The 17,138-nt window shown below is 43.7% G+C and overlaps 1 long non-coding RNA gene across 1 annotated transcript in view; it reads right to left on the reverse strand.

Moving 5' to 3' along the window:
- Positions 1-17,138, reverse strand: part of LOC148185452 (uncharacterized) — a 158,927-nt gene that overhangs the window by 56,041 nt on the left and 85,748 nt on the right. The window contains exon 7 of the long non-coding RNA XR_015775915.1: positions 82-211. This is a non-coding gene — a long non-coding RNA (uncharacterized LOC148185452). The remainder of the gene's footprint in view (positions 1-81; positions 212-17,138) is intronic.

A 17,138-nucleotide genomic window follows, 5' to 3' on the forward strand; every position in this document is an offset into this window, starting at 1 on the left:
CGGTGAACCGCACATCAGTCACTCGGGGGTTTTTCTCTACGACCGGAGACCACAGAGGAGCGCCGCGCCAAAGCAGCTTACCACAGAAGAAGAGCCGGATGTTTATTTTCACATCTCCGGCATCTGAGAGAGGCGGGCATCAAATGTTGAGCAGGTGGAGGAGGTGAGGGCGTACCTGGTGACCTCCGGAGCGGACCGTCAAAATGTGCCTCTGCAAAAAAGTCGAGACAAAAAAACCTTCGTTTAGACGTCAGCGGACACTTTGTCCGGACAGAGAGGACAGTTACCAACGACATCGATGTCTGGAGGAAACTTAATCAAGACTCTTCTGTCTCTAGGATTTTGGAAAATATCGAGATTTTTAGTACACTTCTCAGATTTTAGGACATTTCTAGGATTTCAGGACATTAAAAGAATTTTAGGACGTTTATAGAATTTTAGGATGTTTTTAGGGTTTTTGGACATTTCTAGAATTTATAATATTTAATATTTATACATTTTTAATGATTTTAGGAAATTTTTAGGATTTTTTGATACATTTCTAGGATTTTAGGACATTTCTTGGATTTCTTGGATCTAGAATTTTACGACACTAGAACATTATTAGGATTTTAGGACATTTTTTGGGTTTTAGGACGTTTCCCGGATTTTAAGACACTTCCAGGATTTTTGGAAATCTTTAGGGTTGAAGAACAATTTTGGGATTTTAGTACATTTTGAGGATTCCAGGACTTTTTAAGTATTTTAGGACATTTCTGTGGTTTTAGGATGATTCTAGGATTTCAGAATCTACAATTTTAGGACATCTCTAGGAATTTGGGGGTCTAGGATTTTAAGACGTTTCTCTGTTTTTAAGACATTCAAAAATCAAGAAGGCAAGAATAAATTTTTAAAATTCTAAACTTCAAGCCAACATGCCCTTAAAGAGCTCAAAAACAAACTGGTGAAAGACGAGCGCTCCAGAGCAGCCACTAAACAATACTGTGAGGACGAGACGCTGCAGGAGACACGATGAAGAGCGTTTCATAATTAAAATGCAGTGAATTGAGTGCGTGAATGTACGGCAGAAGCTCGTCTCGACTCTGCAGTGAACTCTCACGTCCCAAATCTCCCAGATGCCCCTGCTGCCTCGCAGGCTGCAGCAGCGCGGCCGGCTCGCTAAAAGCCCTTCATGAATAAAAGTGCCGTAAATGTCAGCGGAGAGTCAGCAGAGTGCAGAGAAACCAGGGCGCGACCCCGGCTGGCCTCCCCGTCCTGCGCCGCCACGAGATGTTCTGAGCTCTCCCACCTGCCACGGGAACAAAACATCAACCTGCGTTCGCACCCGGCTAACCGCCGCCGTGTCTGTCCTCCTCCCACGCCGTTTTAACGCAGCTCATCCTCTAATGCAGAGACGAGCGAGGCGCTGAGCTCATTACAGCGCTGGCTGTTTGCCACCCGGGGCAGACTGCAGGAGGTGATACCGCACACAGGATTCTGGGACTTAGGGACATTTCTAGGATTTTAGGGCGTTTTTAGGAATACAGGATATTTTTAGAGTTTTAAATACTCTCCAGGATTTTAGGACATTTGTAGGATTTTAGGACATTTTTAGGTTATCAGGACATTTCTAGGATTTTAGTATATTTCTGTGATTTTAGGACATCAGTGTCTCAGCTGTGTCCTCTGTCGGGGGTGTGGGGGATCCTCCTCTGGCTCTTTTTTTGATCAACAAGCTCTATGTTGATGCTGTTTTATGTCTCTGACACCTTATGGAGACTAAAAGGACAAAAACTATTCACAGAGTCAATCACTTTATTTTACCGTGAATTATAATGTTGGGGGCCCAGATCTGTGGTGCGGGCCCAGATCTGTGGTGCGGGCCCAGATCTGTGGTGCGGGCCCAGATCCGTGGTGCGGGCCCTCGGTTGGGGCCGACAGCACTGTTGCATGCAGAAGACGCTGCTGGCGCTCAGAGGGCCGCGGTGTCTGTGACAGGTTAGCGGGAGCAGCGCGGCGCTGATAATCAGCTTTATTCGTGCCACTAAAACCAATCTGTGGGGATCAGACGTGCCAGCTGTCTGCACTACAGGACGATTACTGTTTCATAACACAGAGCTCGGCGCCCGAGCTATGATGCGTCGCTGAGTCATTTCGGGGTCTCCGGTGCGGTGTTGTGACTTTTTTTGGTCGTTTTTGGGCGTTTCCAGGCTGCTGATGGAGACCGCAGGTGAGCGACAGTAAGGAGGCCTGTGTCGGAGCTGCTGCCTCCTCCGGCTCCTCCTGTAATCTGTTGGTGGATTAGACGATTCATTAGCTGATTAGCATAAATCGATTAACGGCGCCAATGAAAACAAAAGGGAGGTTTTCGGGGGAGGAAACTGAATGGAGAAAAAAACCCACAAACAACTTGTGCGCAGGTTTAACCTACATTCTGCTTCGTCAAGCTTCGGAGCAAAGGTGCTGAAAACACGCCGCCGCTCGCTCGACCTCTGAACCCGAACCGTGACTTCTGCCCGTTCACGCCGAGCGTCAGGCTGCTCTGAGTCCAACTGGTGCAACTAAACCGACGTGTTTCACTTCAATAAGAATATTATATTAATATATTAATATATATTAATATTAATATAATAGAATATTCTTTAAAAAATGTACGAAACCAGCAATGTTAAATAGATACTGACACCAACAGAACTCTTTACACCTGCGTTTAAGGGCCGTTCACTTCAGGAATTTAGGACATTTCCAGGACTTTAGGACTCTTTTAGGAATTTAGGACATATCTAGGAATTCGGCATGTTTGTACAGTTTTAGAACGTTTCTTGGATTTTTGGACTTTTCTAGGATCTGAGGACATTTTTAAGATTTGAGGACATATTTTGACCTTCAGAACATTTTCTAGGATTTAAGGACATTTCTAGGATTTAAGGACATTTCCAGGATTTTAGGACATTTCCAGGATTTTAGGACAGCGGTAGAGGTAAAAATAAGAAGCAGGATTGGGCCTAAGAAGATGAATGTGGGAGTGAATATCGTCCTCCATCACATCCCGGATGAAGAAAAGAGCGACAGCGAAGCCTGACAGACGCAGAATACGACTTTATTGCCCTGAAATATGAGACCCGCGTCCTAAAAGAGAGTAATTATGAAATAAACGCCTCCTCAAAGTGGAGCAGTCGCCGGTTGTTTGCAGCTGTTGCTACCGCGGCCTCCAAACGACGGGAAAACAGCCCAAATACCTCCGCCGCCTTTGAAGTCGCCCAAAGCCGCATGTTGTGTTCGTGTTCAGACACGGCCTCGTTCAACACGGCGGCGGCGAGCTGCACGCCAGCGACGTAAACACCCTCTCTGACGCTGCCTAATGACTCCCATGCAGAGCGGCGGCGGCGGCGAGGGGGGTTCAGGCAGAGTTCAGGCCACACGTCGACCACATGTTTGAGGCATCAAAACCATCATCAAACGTCCTCTGTGAGACGCTGCGGTGGTGAGACCACATGTGTCCTCGGACTGGATCCTGTCCGTGAAGACAAAATACAGCGAGACTGAACTCTGTCTCCCTTCCAACCCTCCTGTTCGGCTTCAGACTCAAAACCCCGAACAGGCAGACACACGCAGAACGTGGCAGACGTCACATTAGCTCAGGGTTTTATATCCAAACGCTTCAAACAGCTGTTAGAGCGCTTGAAACCCGGATCCCATCGGGATCTCTCAGGACCCGCACGAGTCCATAAAAACGACTCCTCGCTGCTCGACGGAACAGGAAACGTCTCAGCGTGACCTCGTGATATACGATTACAATTAAATCCAAGAATCAGTCAAACCGAAGCTAAATCACCACAAACATTATCATTTACTCTTTTTTTGTCCACAGTGGACGGACAGGACCCTCCGTGTTAATACGAACCAGACTGAGACTGCAGACAAGCACTTTTAGACGGACCAGAAAGAGTCCAAAAACAAAACACGCGACTAAAAGCGCACGTCAGAAATCACAGTAAAGGCCAGCTCATCAATCCATCGTTTTACGAACTCAGAGCTCCCTTCTCTGACCGTCTGAGCATCAATATTTCAGGGTTTTACACTGCAGGAGACGACGCGCCAGCAGCTATCAAATCAATATGATCACGGACACATCATGAGACGGCGGGCCCCTGGACCCTGGTGTAGGGGCCCCACCACGGGAGCAGCTCGCAGACTGTTCGATCGTGTTGCTGCGTGTTACTTTGCAGTTGTTTTGTGTCTCTTCACAGTAATTTTGTGCCAGTTTATTGTCATTTTGTGTCTCTTTGTGGTTGTTTTGTGTCTTGTAGTCATTTTGTGTGTCTTTGGAGTCATTTTTGTCACGTTGTTAGTTGTGTTGTCTCTCTTTGCAGTTGTTCACTTGTAGCTGTGGTGTCGTTTTTGTCACTTTGTGGTCATTTTGTTTGTCACCTTGTAGTTGTTTTCTATCTGTTTGGGGCAATTTTGTTTCTTTGTGAGTTTATTTTGTGTCTCTTGGTGGTTTGCTTGTACCTCTGCAATAATTTGTGTCTCTGAGGTTATTTTGTTTGATTTTTGTGAATTTTTTTTGGTTTTTTTCTGCTTCAGGTCAGTTTTTTTGGTAATTTGTGTCCTTTTTGGTTGTGGTTTGTGTTGGTCAGTTCGTGTTGATTCGAGTGGCATTTTGCAGTTGAGGGCCAGGGAGGCCCCTGACACTTTGGCCCCTGGCTCTGTAATCCATGCATGTTTATGATCAAAAGGAGAATTTCTTTTTTTTGGCTTTTATTGCCTTTAATCGACAGGACAGTGTGAGCGTGAAAGGGGGAGAGAGAGGGGGAGACATGCAGCAAAGGGCCGAGGTCGGATTCGAACCCGCAGTTCTTTCTTTCATATGTGAAATCTGCACAAAATAAGTGTCTGTGTGAGAGTTTCTGTTGGATCTAAAGTCATCATGAAATGTCTGAGAAAGTGAGAAAAAAGCCCAAAATCAAAGCTCCTCTAAGCTTCATCCAGCGCGCACTGAGAGAAGAAACACCCGAGTCCGAGGGTCCTTTTTTCCATCATTAAATTAAGATATAGACCTCATAATTCAGCATGATGAACTGCACATTTTTGGGATCTTGACTAAGCTTTTAAATCAAACGCAGAGTCTTTGATGAACTCACCAAATCGGACGTACGGTTGAAGCGTTCAGAGAAAAATGAACCATAAAAAAACGATTTAAAGACTCTGCCATAATTCAACCTGCTGAGGTGATCAGACTGTCACTCAGAGCTGAGATCAATTTCCTGCGAGCGAGGACCGCCGTGCCGCAGGACGCGGCGCTCAGGCGGGCTGACGGACCAGATCAAGGAGATCCAATTTGTCTGCAGCGCTGCGAGTGGAGCCCACAGCTGGACTCTGTTAGCGTCCGCGGTGGTTTCTGCAGGATCCTCCGCGCTCGCACCGACACCATCGACGGGTTTTAAAATGTGTCGTCTTCTCTTTTCTGCAGGGAAATCAGTGTGCTGCCCAATGTGCTAATCTAAACTTTTTTTGTGCAAATTAAAAATCTGTCTTTACAAATATACAAAAATCTTAACGGTTTTTAATCCAAATTTAAACTTTTTGTGTGTAAATTTAAACTTTTTCATCCAAATGTAAACTTTTTTATGCAAATTAAAACTTTTTTGTGCACATGCATATTTTGGGATTTTTTTGGTGCTTTTTTTGTGCAAATTTAAACTTATTGTTAAAATGTTTTGGCTCAAATTTACATTAAAAAAAAGAAACGTTTGCGCACAAATTTAAACTTTTGGTCTAAATGTGAACATTTTAACTCTTTTTGTTAAAATTAAAACATTTTTGTGCAAATTAAAACTTTTCTGTGCAAATTCTGTGCAAAACTTCTTGTGCACCATCTTTTAGTTAGAAAGTTAAATTTTTGTGTGCAAATTTAAACTTTTCTGTATTAATTTAAACTTTTTGTGCTCCATATTTTAGTACAAATTAATATTTTTGTGCAAATGTAATCATCCAGCAAAACTCAAAAGTTTAGACTCCTCACTGAGGCGGTTAAAAAAGAGAAGTCAGTCTTTTGATGACGTAATTTTATTGATGGAAACAATCCCGATTAGGTTTTTTGTTGTTGATTAAACTGGAAATTCACATCAAAGTTGTGCAACATTTCCGAAAGTGTGTCACTGATCCTGTCAGTCATCTGGACGCCTGAATAAACATCTGCAGCTCATCTGAGTTAAGGAGACGAGATGCAGGAGTGAGTTGCGACACGACTGTTTGAGATTGAGCAACACGGCTGATGACGCGACGCGTTTACCATCAGCGGAGCGTCTGAACACGCTCGGCCGTCACTTCACCGCAGTGACACATCGACGACACCTCGTTACGGGGAAACAAATCTCAGCCTGTTACTTCACTTATTAAAGTCTCGTACGATGACTCATGAAAACAAACGATGCTTGGAAAATCCTCGATGTGCTGCTTAAAAACACCACAATTTTGAAAAAATAACACTCACAGGTTTGGTGCCACAAACGTCGCAGCTTCAGCACAAGCTCTGATAAACGCCACAGTTCAGTGCTGCAAACACTGCTGGGAAACGCTGCCGTGTGCTGCTAAAAATACTCACTTTTGGTAATAAAAGATGAATGAATGAATCTTCAGTTCAAACATGTAAAAAACCCCAAACAAAGCAAACAACAAATAAAAGCAAAGAGCTTTAAGAGAAATGCAATGAAACACAAAACCTGTACGTCGTCTCCATAAACGATACTTAAATGCTACATTTCAAATTTAAAACTATAGCTTATTATTCTTTCTTAAATAAAAATTAAAACTAAAATAAATTTAAAGTACAGAAAAGTGCACATTTTTGCGTGAGCTGAACTTAACTAAAGTAATAAACATTTCTGCAGCGTTCGTCTCCCTGCGTTAGTTTGATCCACAGCGTCAGCGTTAGCGACAGGCTGCAGAACACCTGCGTGGTGTCGCTTCAAACGGTTACGTAGCTTCGTCGTATTGTTGCAAAGTTTTAACACTGACTCTCGAGGCTCACACACCACGTCACGACTATCGACTTTGTATATCCAAACGTCGGCTTTTAATGTTGTCGGCGCTGATTTGAACACACGGATAACTCGCACCGCTGTCGCCATTTTAATGTATAACAACAGACGTTTGGGGGTCGAGCGGGCGGAGCCTCTGAACGTCAATCACACTCCGGCGACTCTCACACTGCCCCCGTGGGAGCAGGGCGTCATTACAACGGAAATAATCGATTTCAGGATTTTATGAATCGATATTTAATGGGCAAAAAACATACTGCAATGCACTGATGAAGGGATCTTTTGACCCTGCACTCCTATTTCTAACGAACAGTGTTCATGATAATGTGCTAATTTCCCAATACGAATGGAAATACACAAACAAAATGTTAAAAAAAAACCTGTATGTGTCATCCAGGATAGCGGGTGAAATATAGGGTAACCGAATTTTATTATTTTTTAAATTTAGCTCATAAACTGCGTCACTTTAGAAATGTTGATATGACACGTAAGAGTTCGTGAATCCATTTCCTGCTCTGTGGATCTGTGGACTTTTGTTCAATTAAAGTTAAAAAAGTGTTATGAAGTATGACTGTGGCTCTGTGTGTTACTGACGTTCGTGTTTGTTCAGTTTATTGTGTGTGTGTGTGTGTGTGTGTGTGTGTGTGTGTGTGTGTGTCGTATATTCTGTATATATTAAAATAATAACATTTATTCATTACGGAAAGTTTTCACTGAAAAGACAATTTTCTTTTCTTCCTCCCTCCTCTTTCTCACCCTTCTCTCTAGTTTTCTCCTTTCTCCCTCCTCCTCCTCCTCCTCCTCCTCCTCCTCTCTGTACCAGATGGACACACAGTGCTCCTCCTCCTCCTCCTCCTCCTCCTCCTCCTCCTCCTCTCTATCTGCATTGTCTCAGTGGACTCTTTAGAGAGATAAGCCTCGCGGATTTCTACGCACGCCAACCTCGTGAACTTGACCTCTGGACAAATTCATCAAAGGAAAAGCCTGGCCGACCCCCCACAGCCCCTCCCACCTCCCCCAATCCCCGGCCTCCCCCCGCTTGTTTTGTTTTCCTTTTAATTACTTTGCTGATTATATCGCACTCACTTTACTGATCATTCATTGATTTTTGTTTTTAATAGTCAAGAGAAAGTTAAAAGTTTATTAAGGAACAACTAAAGCACATTAAAATGTTGGAAATGAATAAATAGAAGCTGCTTTGAGGGCACTAAACACAGGTGGTTGATTTCTTCTTTTGTGATTCATCACTGTTTTTCGAGCCGATTTTAAGGCACCTAATGTGGGTGTTTTTAGAGACCCAGGAGTGTTTTTCCAGCAGATTTTAGGCACCAAACAAGGGTGTTTTTTAGCGACTCCTTTTACAGCGGCTTTTTTGCACCAAATGGGTGAGGTTTAGGAAACTGTCACTGTTTTTCCAGCTGATTTTAGGTTTCAAACCTGTTTTTTTTTCTATGTTCTGTCACTGTTTTTGTCAACGTGTGTGTGTCTTTTTACGGACTCATTAGTCTGGGAGTTTTGAGGATACTGTTGCTGCTTTTCCAGCAGCTTTTTTGGCAACTAACCCTTTTTTTTTTTAGAGACAACTGTCTTTACAACTGTTTTATCCGATTCTGATGCTGTGACGGTCCAGGATTCAAGAAAGTGGATTTAATAAACAGATGAACGTCTGCAGCATCAGTTTTTAATTCAAGTTTTAACTCACTGTCTTGTGTAAAACTGTAAAAAGTGTTGTTTGTTTTACATTTCTTTTATCTGTTAAGTGAATGTCAGATATGCATTTGATTTGTTATTATGTCCTGTGGTTATTTTATTTTTATTTTATTTATTGTATTTGTTAGTGAATGTCAGATATGCATTTGTATTTATTATTATGTCCTGTTGTTGTTGTTTATCTTAATTTAATCCCTCTGTTATTGCTGTATTGAAGTTTTGTCAAACATTAATAAAAACTATTGGTCAAAAAAGAAAAGTGTTGTTTTTTCATAATGAACGTCTACCAGTGTCTTAATGAAGTCCTGCTCTGATTGTTATGACGCCGTGCTTATAATAAACCTTAGGAGGGCTTCAGGGCATCTTTTCAGGTGGAAAACTGAAAAAAACAGAAACAAAATAGAAACCTTATCTGTCTGGACGACGCGCTCTGTTTAACGCTGTATTTTAGAAACCGAGGTAATGTTCAAAAATAAACCGCAGAAGTTAAAAACAAAAGAAGAAAGTTTGTTGTCATCACAGGAAGTTTACAATATTACTTGAAGTCTAACGTTATGTCTTTAAAAAACAACAAACAACAAACAACAACATTATTTTTAACATTTTATGGTCTATTTTTCTGCTGATATCATTTATTTACCTTTTATCTATTATTAAGAGTATTTATTTGTTTATGCATGCAGTTATTTATTTCTTTATCTACTTATTTATGCATTTTAGTCTGTTTTATTGTTTTACTAGATGATGTATTGTTTTAATTTTTCTTTAATTATTATTATTATTATATTACTTTTATCCTTTCATCTACCTTTTATCTACTATTAGGGGTATTTTATTTATTTAGTGATTTATTTATGTATGTACTTCCTTATTATTAAAATCCTGTTTGCTTGTTTCTAGCGTTGTTTTTTTTTCCTGCCTCTGGTGTTTCTTCACTCATGGAAACGTTTCCTCGCTTCCAGGTTTTGATCAACACTCTTATTTTCCTGTGTGAACACTTTGTGTTGCATTTCTTCTCGTCTGAAAAGTGTTTTGCAGAAAAAGTCTGGCTGATTGACTGATCGATGCCTCTCATGACGAGGTGACATAACTCTCCGGGCTGCCACATCCTGACTGTAAACGCTGCGGCGCTGAGGTCCGTTCCCTGGAATCGTCCTCACAGCGTTAAGAGGAAGTGAGCTGAAAGTCCGGCGAGGAAAAAAAGGAAGGACAGAGGTTTTTATTCTGTCAGCAGCGACTCAGAAACACGTCTAAATGTCCAAACTGTGGACAGAACAGACACCTCCTGCTCTCGCCGTAATCCTCGCCGTCACATCTGTCTCGTGCCCTCGCCGCTCACGTCTCTGAAGCCCTGTCAGTGTTCGCGGTGATCCATGGGGTGCGTCCTGGTACAAGCCGGGCCTTCTCCAAACGGAGGCCCCGGCGTGCCGCTCGCGGTCCGGTTTTAGGAGGTGGCGGCTGACGGGCGGGAACAGGAGGAATGTCTGCTGCAGCTGCCCGCCACTCCAGAGGAGAGCGGGCGCTCTCGAGTCCGCCTCAGACCCCCGACACGACTCCAAGTCCTTCATTTAATCCCCCGCTCTCAGAGCAGACGCCCTTTGTCCCGAGCGTCCCCGGCCTCTCTCACCTGCAGAGGAGACTTGATGGAGAGGACGCCACGAGACGAGTGGACTCAAAATGAAGAAACGACCTTTCACCTCAACCTGAGAGTTCGCTGCTCAAGAAGAAACAGTTTTTCCTTTTTGTTTCCATAAACTGAAAGAATATTTCAACGTTTTTTGCAGGCACGAATAAAAACACGCATTCTTGTCCATACGCAGATTTGCATCTGCTTTCTTTATTCTGCAGAACTGGAAATGTAGGACAGATTCTGCTCAGGAGCATTTTTGGACACTTTTCACTCAACTTTACCACAAAAATGTCCTCATCAGGATCCAAAATCCAAAATCTTAGTTTATGCAACACATTTAAACAGTTTTTTGAAAGGAAGGAAGTCATTGTCTTGAATCCAGTGAAATGATGTGTGTTATTCTGAAGATTTCTGGATGTTTCACTGATTTTTTATTTTATTACAATGTTTCTAGGATTTTAAGACATTTCTAAGATTTTAGGATGGTTTTTGTATTGTAGGACATTTGTAAAATTTGAAGACATTTAAAGTATTTTAGAAAGTTTTTTGGCTTTTCGGATGTTTCTTGGACTTTAGGACATTTCTAGGATTTCAGGAGTTTTCCAAGATCTTAGGACGTTTGCATGATTGAGGACATCGAGAATTTTAAAGTTTAGAGAGTTTTAAAGATATTTCTTGGATTTAAGAACGTTTTAAGGATTTTAAAAGATCTGTAGGATATTAGGATATTTCTATGATTTTAAGACATTTGTAGGATTTTAGGACATTTGTAGGATATTAGGACGTTTCGATGATTTGAGGATGTTTCTATTTGTTTAGGACATTTCTATGATTTTAGGCCGTTTCTAAGATTTTCGGACCTTAGTGCCCTCCACTGGCTCTTTTTCCGCAGTAACCTGTGTTTTGGTGCAGTTTTGTGCTCTCCTGGTTTAAATCACAGGCCACAGATGATTAAACAGCAGATAAATGGGAGAAGTGAAACTGATGAAACGCGGTTTTTGTTGTGACTTCCAGGATTTTTCTCGGCCTCTGAAGCGACCACAGGACCCTCCAGCCACATTTGGGAAAACACGTTGCTCACTCATCATCATCGTCATCCTCGCAGCTGAAATCTGTCTGCAGGCTGACCTGGATTATTAACAGCAGCAGCTCAAAAAGCTCCCGGTCACGCTCCGCTCTGTTTACTCTGTTTACAACTTCCCCGGCCTCCAAATACTCCGCATTCCTGCGCGCTCGTGTCCTGATGTGAGGGGAGCCGAGTGCATCTGCATGTCTGCGCCACCTCATCACTTCTGCCGGGGCCCAAACACACGTTTCCCTTTTAGAGCCCGACATTTGTACGTTTAGCGTCAACATTTTGACAGGCGGCTCTGTGAATCTCTGCCAGCCCTCCCAGAGACGCGCCCGAGAGCCGACCGCCGCTCCACGGCGGGGAGGTCACGGAGGGTCGTGGGTAAAATAAGCACGGGGAGAGGGCTCCGTTTCCGAAAAAATGGTCATAAAGAGCAAATGAGAAGACGTAAAAAGCCCAGAGTAAACAGACGGACGTTAGAGGCAGATCGAGGTTCTTCTCGTGACGCCTCGACTTTAAAAAGACGTCACACTCTCTTATTTTCTCCTGTAAAAACCCTAAAACTTTAAACATTAGAATTAGATTTAAATGTACATTTAATCTTGAATATTACAGGCACACATACCGCTCTGCACACACAATTTTCAAAATCAAGCCTTAAAAATATGAGATTATTTTCTACTTTCAGGAGTTTTTTGAACCAAAATCTGTCTGAATCAAAAATATCAAATTTGTATTAATTATCACCTTTTAAATGTCAGTTTTTAGTCATGATGTCACTATGTTTTTAGATGAAAAAAACTACAAAAGTTAATTATGTACAAAATACTACATGCTAAGTAGATTAATATTATTTACTTTAATTTAAAAGAAGAATTTTAAAAACTTTTACAACATTTCCAGTATTTTAGGACGTCTGATTGTGGTCTGATTGCAGGACATTTCTAGGATGTGTGAGACATTTTTAGGATTTTAAAACATTTTTGGAATTTTGGAAGATAAATATTCTGTTAATAATAATCCTGTTTCTACGCCGATGCCATTTATCACCTGAAAATACGGAGAAGCTCAGAGCTTGAATAGAAAACGAGATGTCGTCGTTTAAGTTCAGACGCCGGTGGTCTTTCCTCCTCTAACAGGTGTCCTAAAAGTTCAGAGTGAAAGAGTTCATGAGGTCAGAGGTCACAGAAGAAGAAGAAGAAGTGATGGGAACTCTTTTCGGTTAAAACCATCCAATAAACCGAAGAAAAACACGTTTGTAACCACAGGAACCGTCACGTTAACCCTTCACGATGACTTCAGACGATAAAGTGTGGACACAGAGCGGTCACATGTCAGCGGCGTCCACCTTCACGTCTCAACAACCAAGTCCACGTCCAAGTCTGCAGCGGGGGAGGGGGGAGTAACCTGAGAGGGCTGACCCGGGCGGCGGGTCGTATCGGAGGGCCAGATCAGGCCGGATCAGAGGGGGGCGGGGTTATCGCCGCTGATCTCTGGACCTTTTCCAGCCGTCAGCGCCTCGCTCTGACCCCGCGACCTCGCCGCGGCCTCGCCACGGCTCCTCCTGCGCCGACGCTTTGTGTCTGAGTGTGTTTGCAGAGTGTGTGTGAGCGTCAGATAACAGCGCCCCAGGTGTGTGTGTGTGTGTGTGTGTGTGTGTGTGTGTGTGTGTGTGTGTTGGATAAGACCATCAAGGCTGCCTGTGTGTTTGTGTAGATGTGCGGTGATAGCAGTGTGTGTTTCTGTGTACACTTGTCCTCTGTGTGTGTGTGTGTGTGTGTGTGTGTGTGTGTGTGATACTGCATGCTGGAGTGACAGGGACACTCAAGATTTAAGGACATTTCTTAGATTTCGGCGAGGACCCCGCCTCTGTACACGGGGCACCCTCTCTGTCCTCTGAGCCCGTCTGTCGGGGGTGTGGGGGCTCTATTTTGACGTTTTTTGTGCAGTCTGGCAGCTTATGGACAGTAAAAGGACAAAAACACCCGCGACCCTGTCAGGGGCCAGACTGCTTTCAAACCTCCGTCCTCCCGACTCTCAGCATGGGAACGCCGTTTCTTTGGCTCTCGGCGTCTGGTGATAAACGTGCAGGTGTGCTGCAGCCCTGACGCTCAGACGCCACACGGGCTGATAGGACCCGTTGTTTCTGCAGTTCGAGGTTTTATTTACACTCGCAGGGTTTCATTCCCGCCGACAATCACAGCGAGCAGAGGTCTGCTGTTTGTCACACGGTCACGGCGCCCAAACTCTGACTGCCGCGGCTCAGACTACAGCAAAGGTTCACGCGCCCGCGGAGGCGGATCATTTTAAGCCTGTTTACGACCAACCGCTGTCAACAAGCAGCGCGCTGTTCAGCTCTCAAACCTAAAACAGACAAACTTGTCAGAGGTCAGAGGGGTAAAATGATCCGGTGATCTCCGAGACAACGGCTAAGATTACAGTGAATACGGAAAAATAAATATGATGGCGTGCAACATAAATGCTGCGGTCCTGCTGATTGTCTCACAGCGAAGCTTTGTTTTAGAAAACACAACCGAAGCAGAAAATTGTGACTTTGGTTCCCAGAAAAGTCACATTTTAGGATCTTAAAGCCTCTTTCCCGCTCAACAGAAAACACCCACTAACATCTGGACTCTTTTTTGAGAAAGAATACGACCAGCATTCACTCCCAGGACTAAAGTACGGTGGCTGACAGGGGCCAAACATGCTGCAACTTCCGAAAACACAAAGAGACCCAAAAAACATCATAAATGTGGGAACACATGGCGGCATTTAGAGAACACGCTGTAAATACCACAACACAACGGACCAAAATAACGCACCAAAAAAACCCATAAAAAGGCCATAAATACGGAAAAATAAGTCGCTCTGATTTCAGGATGACCTTTCGTGTCCCTCCAGCTGGAGATTTGGTCCTTTTGGTGTAAAATGATCACTTGTTTGAGTAAAACCACATTTTCATACGTATTAACTGAAGAAAACAGCGTTTGGATGAGGTTGTGATGATGTCATGTGTGCGTCGTGGCGTCCGCAGAGCGTTTGAGGTGTCGAGGCGACTCTTTGATGCTGCACCTTTCATATCGTATGTCACAGAGCTCAGTCTGAGCCGCCGCGCTGATAAGGTCAAACAGCAGCTTATCGCTCAGAAAAAACGCCCCGTGACCTTTAACACCCCGCGCACGCAGCCTCCAATCAGGAAGCTGCGTGTCCTCCCCTCTGCCTCCGGTTCGATGACGCGGCGGGGGCGGGCAGACGTCGATGACATGTCGGAGCAGCGTGTCGCAGACGCTCCGGAGCACCGGCTGTCATCGGGTGCATCTATCTGAGCGAGGGGACGAGAGCGCCGGCCGCCTGGCGCTCAGGTTCAAAGTGACCTCTTGTGATTGTGACTCATCGCGGCGGCGGCGTGGGAACAGAGGAGAGAGATGAGGGGAGAGGAAACACACACACACACACACACACACACACGCAGAGGAAACCTTCTGACCTTTTCCTACACACACACACACACACACACACACACACACACACACACACACACACAGAGACCCGCTCATTCAGAAACACCTCCACCTCAGTCACCGCGGCAGCAGCTCCGAGAGGCAAAAATTTCATCCCGAAATATAAACACACCGATAATTCGGCCACAACCATCCGCCCACTAAAAACCAAAAGAATTACGTTTGTACAAAAAAACCACAGAAAGCTTGCGAGCCCCCGGCCACGCTGACGACCACCGCTCATAACCAACGCACTACAAAACCAGCTGTTCATTATCGGACACGTTTGTGCCGCAGAGACAGGACTTCATCCGTTTGTTTGTTTGATTTTTTTTAGCTTTAACTTTTTTGTGTTTCTCGTTGAGTTTTTTACGTAATAACTTGGATATTTTTTTGGTGAATTTAAGTGAATTTTGAAATAGTTTTGTGTCCTTTTTGGTCATTTTGTGTTTGTTTGACTGATTTGTGTCTCCTTGAGATTATCTGAAGACTGTCTGGTGTCTTTTTTTGTCATTTTTTGTCTCTTTCAGGTCGATCTGTTTCTCTTTGCAGTTGTTTAGTTTCTCTTTTCAGTCATTTTGTCTCTTTTTGAGATTTTATATTTCTTCAGGGATCAAAAACTAAAATGACATCACGCTGTCAAAGCTGAGAAGCGTTAAAAAAGAGACGTCGTATTTGATGTTTTTGTCCGTCTATCTGTGGTCGTCTCCACTGAGTCCTCTCTGAAGACAGGAATGTGTTTCACCTTGATACTTATTACGGTCTCTTGGCGTCCTCATTTCCTCGCTCCCAGGTGGAGAGGAATTCCTGCCTTAAACTCACGCACATGTGCGGCCACAGACGCGGCCGTGCAGCGGCGCGATGCCTCGCCGCCGGCGCTGGCGGCCGCCCGAGCTCTGGGCTGCGGCGGGCTGTAATGAAAGTTGGGATGGATGTCAGAGGGGGTTCAGAGGAAATGCCTTGATCTGCGAGGCCTGCGCTGAATTACAGGCCGGCCTCGGACGCATCTGGAGCCGGAGACGGGCAAGTTTCCTCGGACGGAGGACGCAGACGTCCAGATGGACGGATGATGGCGACGGTCCTAACACAAACACGTGCGCTCCGCTTTATTGGACGACATTTTTCAGACGGAGATTCCTCTAACAGGCAGGAATGCAGAGGACGGAGACAGACGGCGAGCTGCTGACGGGACAGCTGCAGGGTCAAGTGTCTGTTTTGTGTCTCTACGCAGTCGATTTTTGTCTCTTTCAGGCCATTTTATGTCTTTTATGGGTTGTTTTGTGTCTCTTTGAGGGTTTTTTTGTTTTGTGTCTCTTTGTGGTCGTTTTGTGTCTTTATCAGTTTTTTTGTGTCTTTTTTGTTCATTTTGTCTGTTTGGAGTAATTTTTGTGGGGTTTTTTTGTCCTTTTTGCTTCTTCGGTGTCTTTTTTTCATCGTTTTGTGTCTTTTTTTCATTGTTTTGTGCCATAACATGGCCGTTTTGTGTCTCCCTGTTGTCATTTTCTTCGGTTGATTTGTGTTGTTTTGTGTCTCTTTGTAGTAATTTTTAATCTTTTATGGATTATTTTGCCTTTTTTAAGGTCCCTTTGTGCTTTTTTGTCGTCATTTTGTGTCTTTTTAAGGTTGTTTCGTGACTTTTTGTAATCATTTTGTCTTTTTTGTGTCAGAGGTCATTTTGTGTCTTTTTTGAGGTTCTTTTTCAGGTCGTTTTGTGTCTTTTTGAGGTCATTTTGTGTCTTTTTAAGGTCATTTTGTGTCTTTTTGAGGTCATGTTGTGTCTTTTCTGCCCCTTTTTGCTTTTTTTCATCTTTTCTGTTCGTTCGGTGTCTCTTCGCTGTTATTTTATCTAATTTTCGGTTGTTTTGTCACTCTTTTTTGACATTTTGTGTCTCCTTTATTGAATTTAGTGTCTGTTTGGGATCATTTTGAGTGTAAATTTCGGTGACATTTTGCAGATGACGGCCTCTTTACTGGGTGAATAAACAGGTGATGCAGGCAGCGATCTGTGTGTAGATAAAGCGTCTGATGATTCAGCAGAGAAACACTCTAAACGAGTTTCAGCTCTTTGAAAGTCTGCGGCATTTCATGAGAAATCAAGCGCTCTGCCTGTTTCCTCATTTCTTATTTCTATTTGTCATGAATCATGTGTAGCTGAGCAGAAGTCGAGCTGCTGTTTGGAGTCGATGCCGCAGACTGAAAATACT

The sequence above is a fragment of the Plectropomus leopardus genome, chromosome 24, assembly GCF_026936395.1.
Source record: "Plectropomus leopardus strain MGB_pleo_1.0 chromosome 24, ASM2693639v1, whole genome shotgun sequence".
Taxonomy (NCBI): Eukaryota; Metazoa; Chordata; class Actinopteri; order Perciformes; family Serranidae; genus Plectropomus; species Plectropomus leopardus.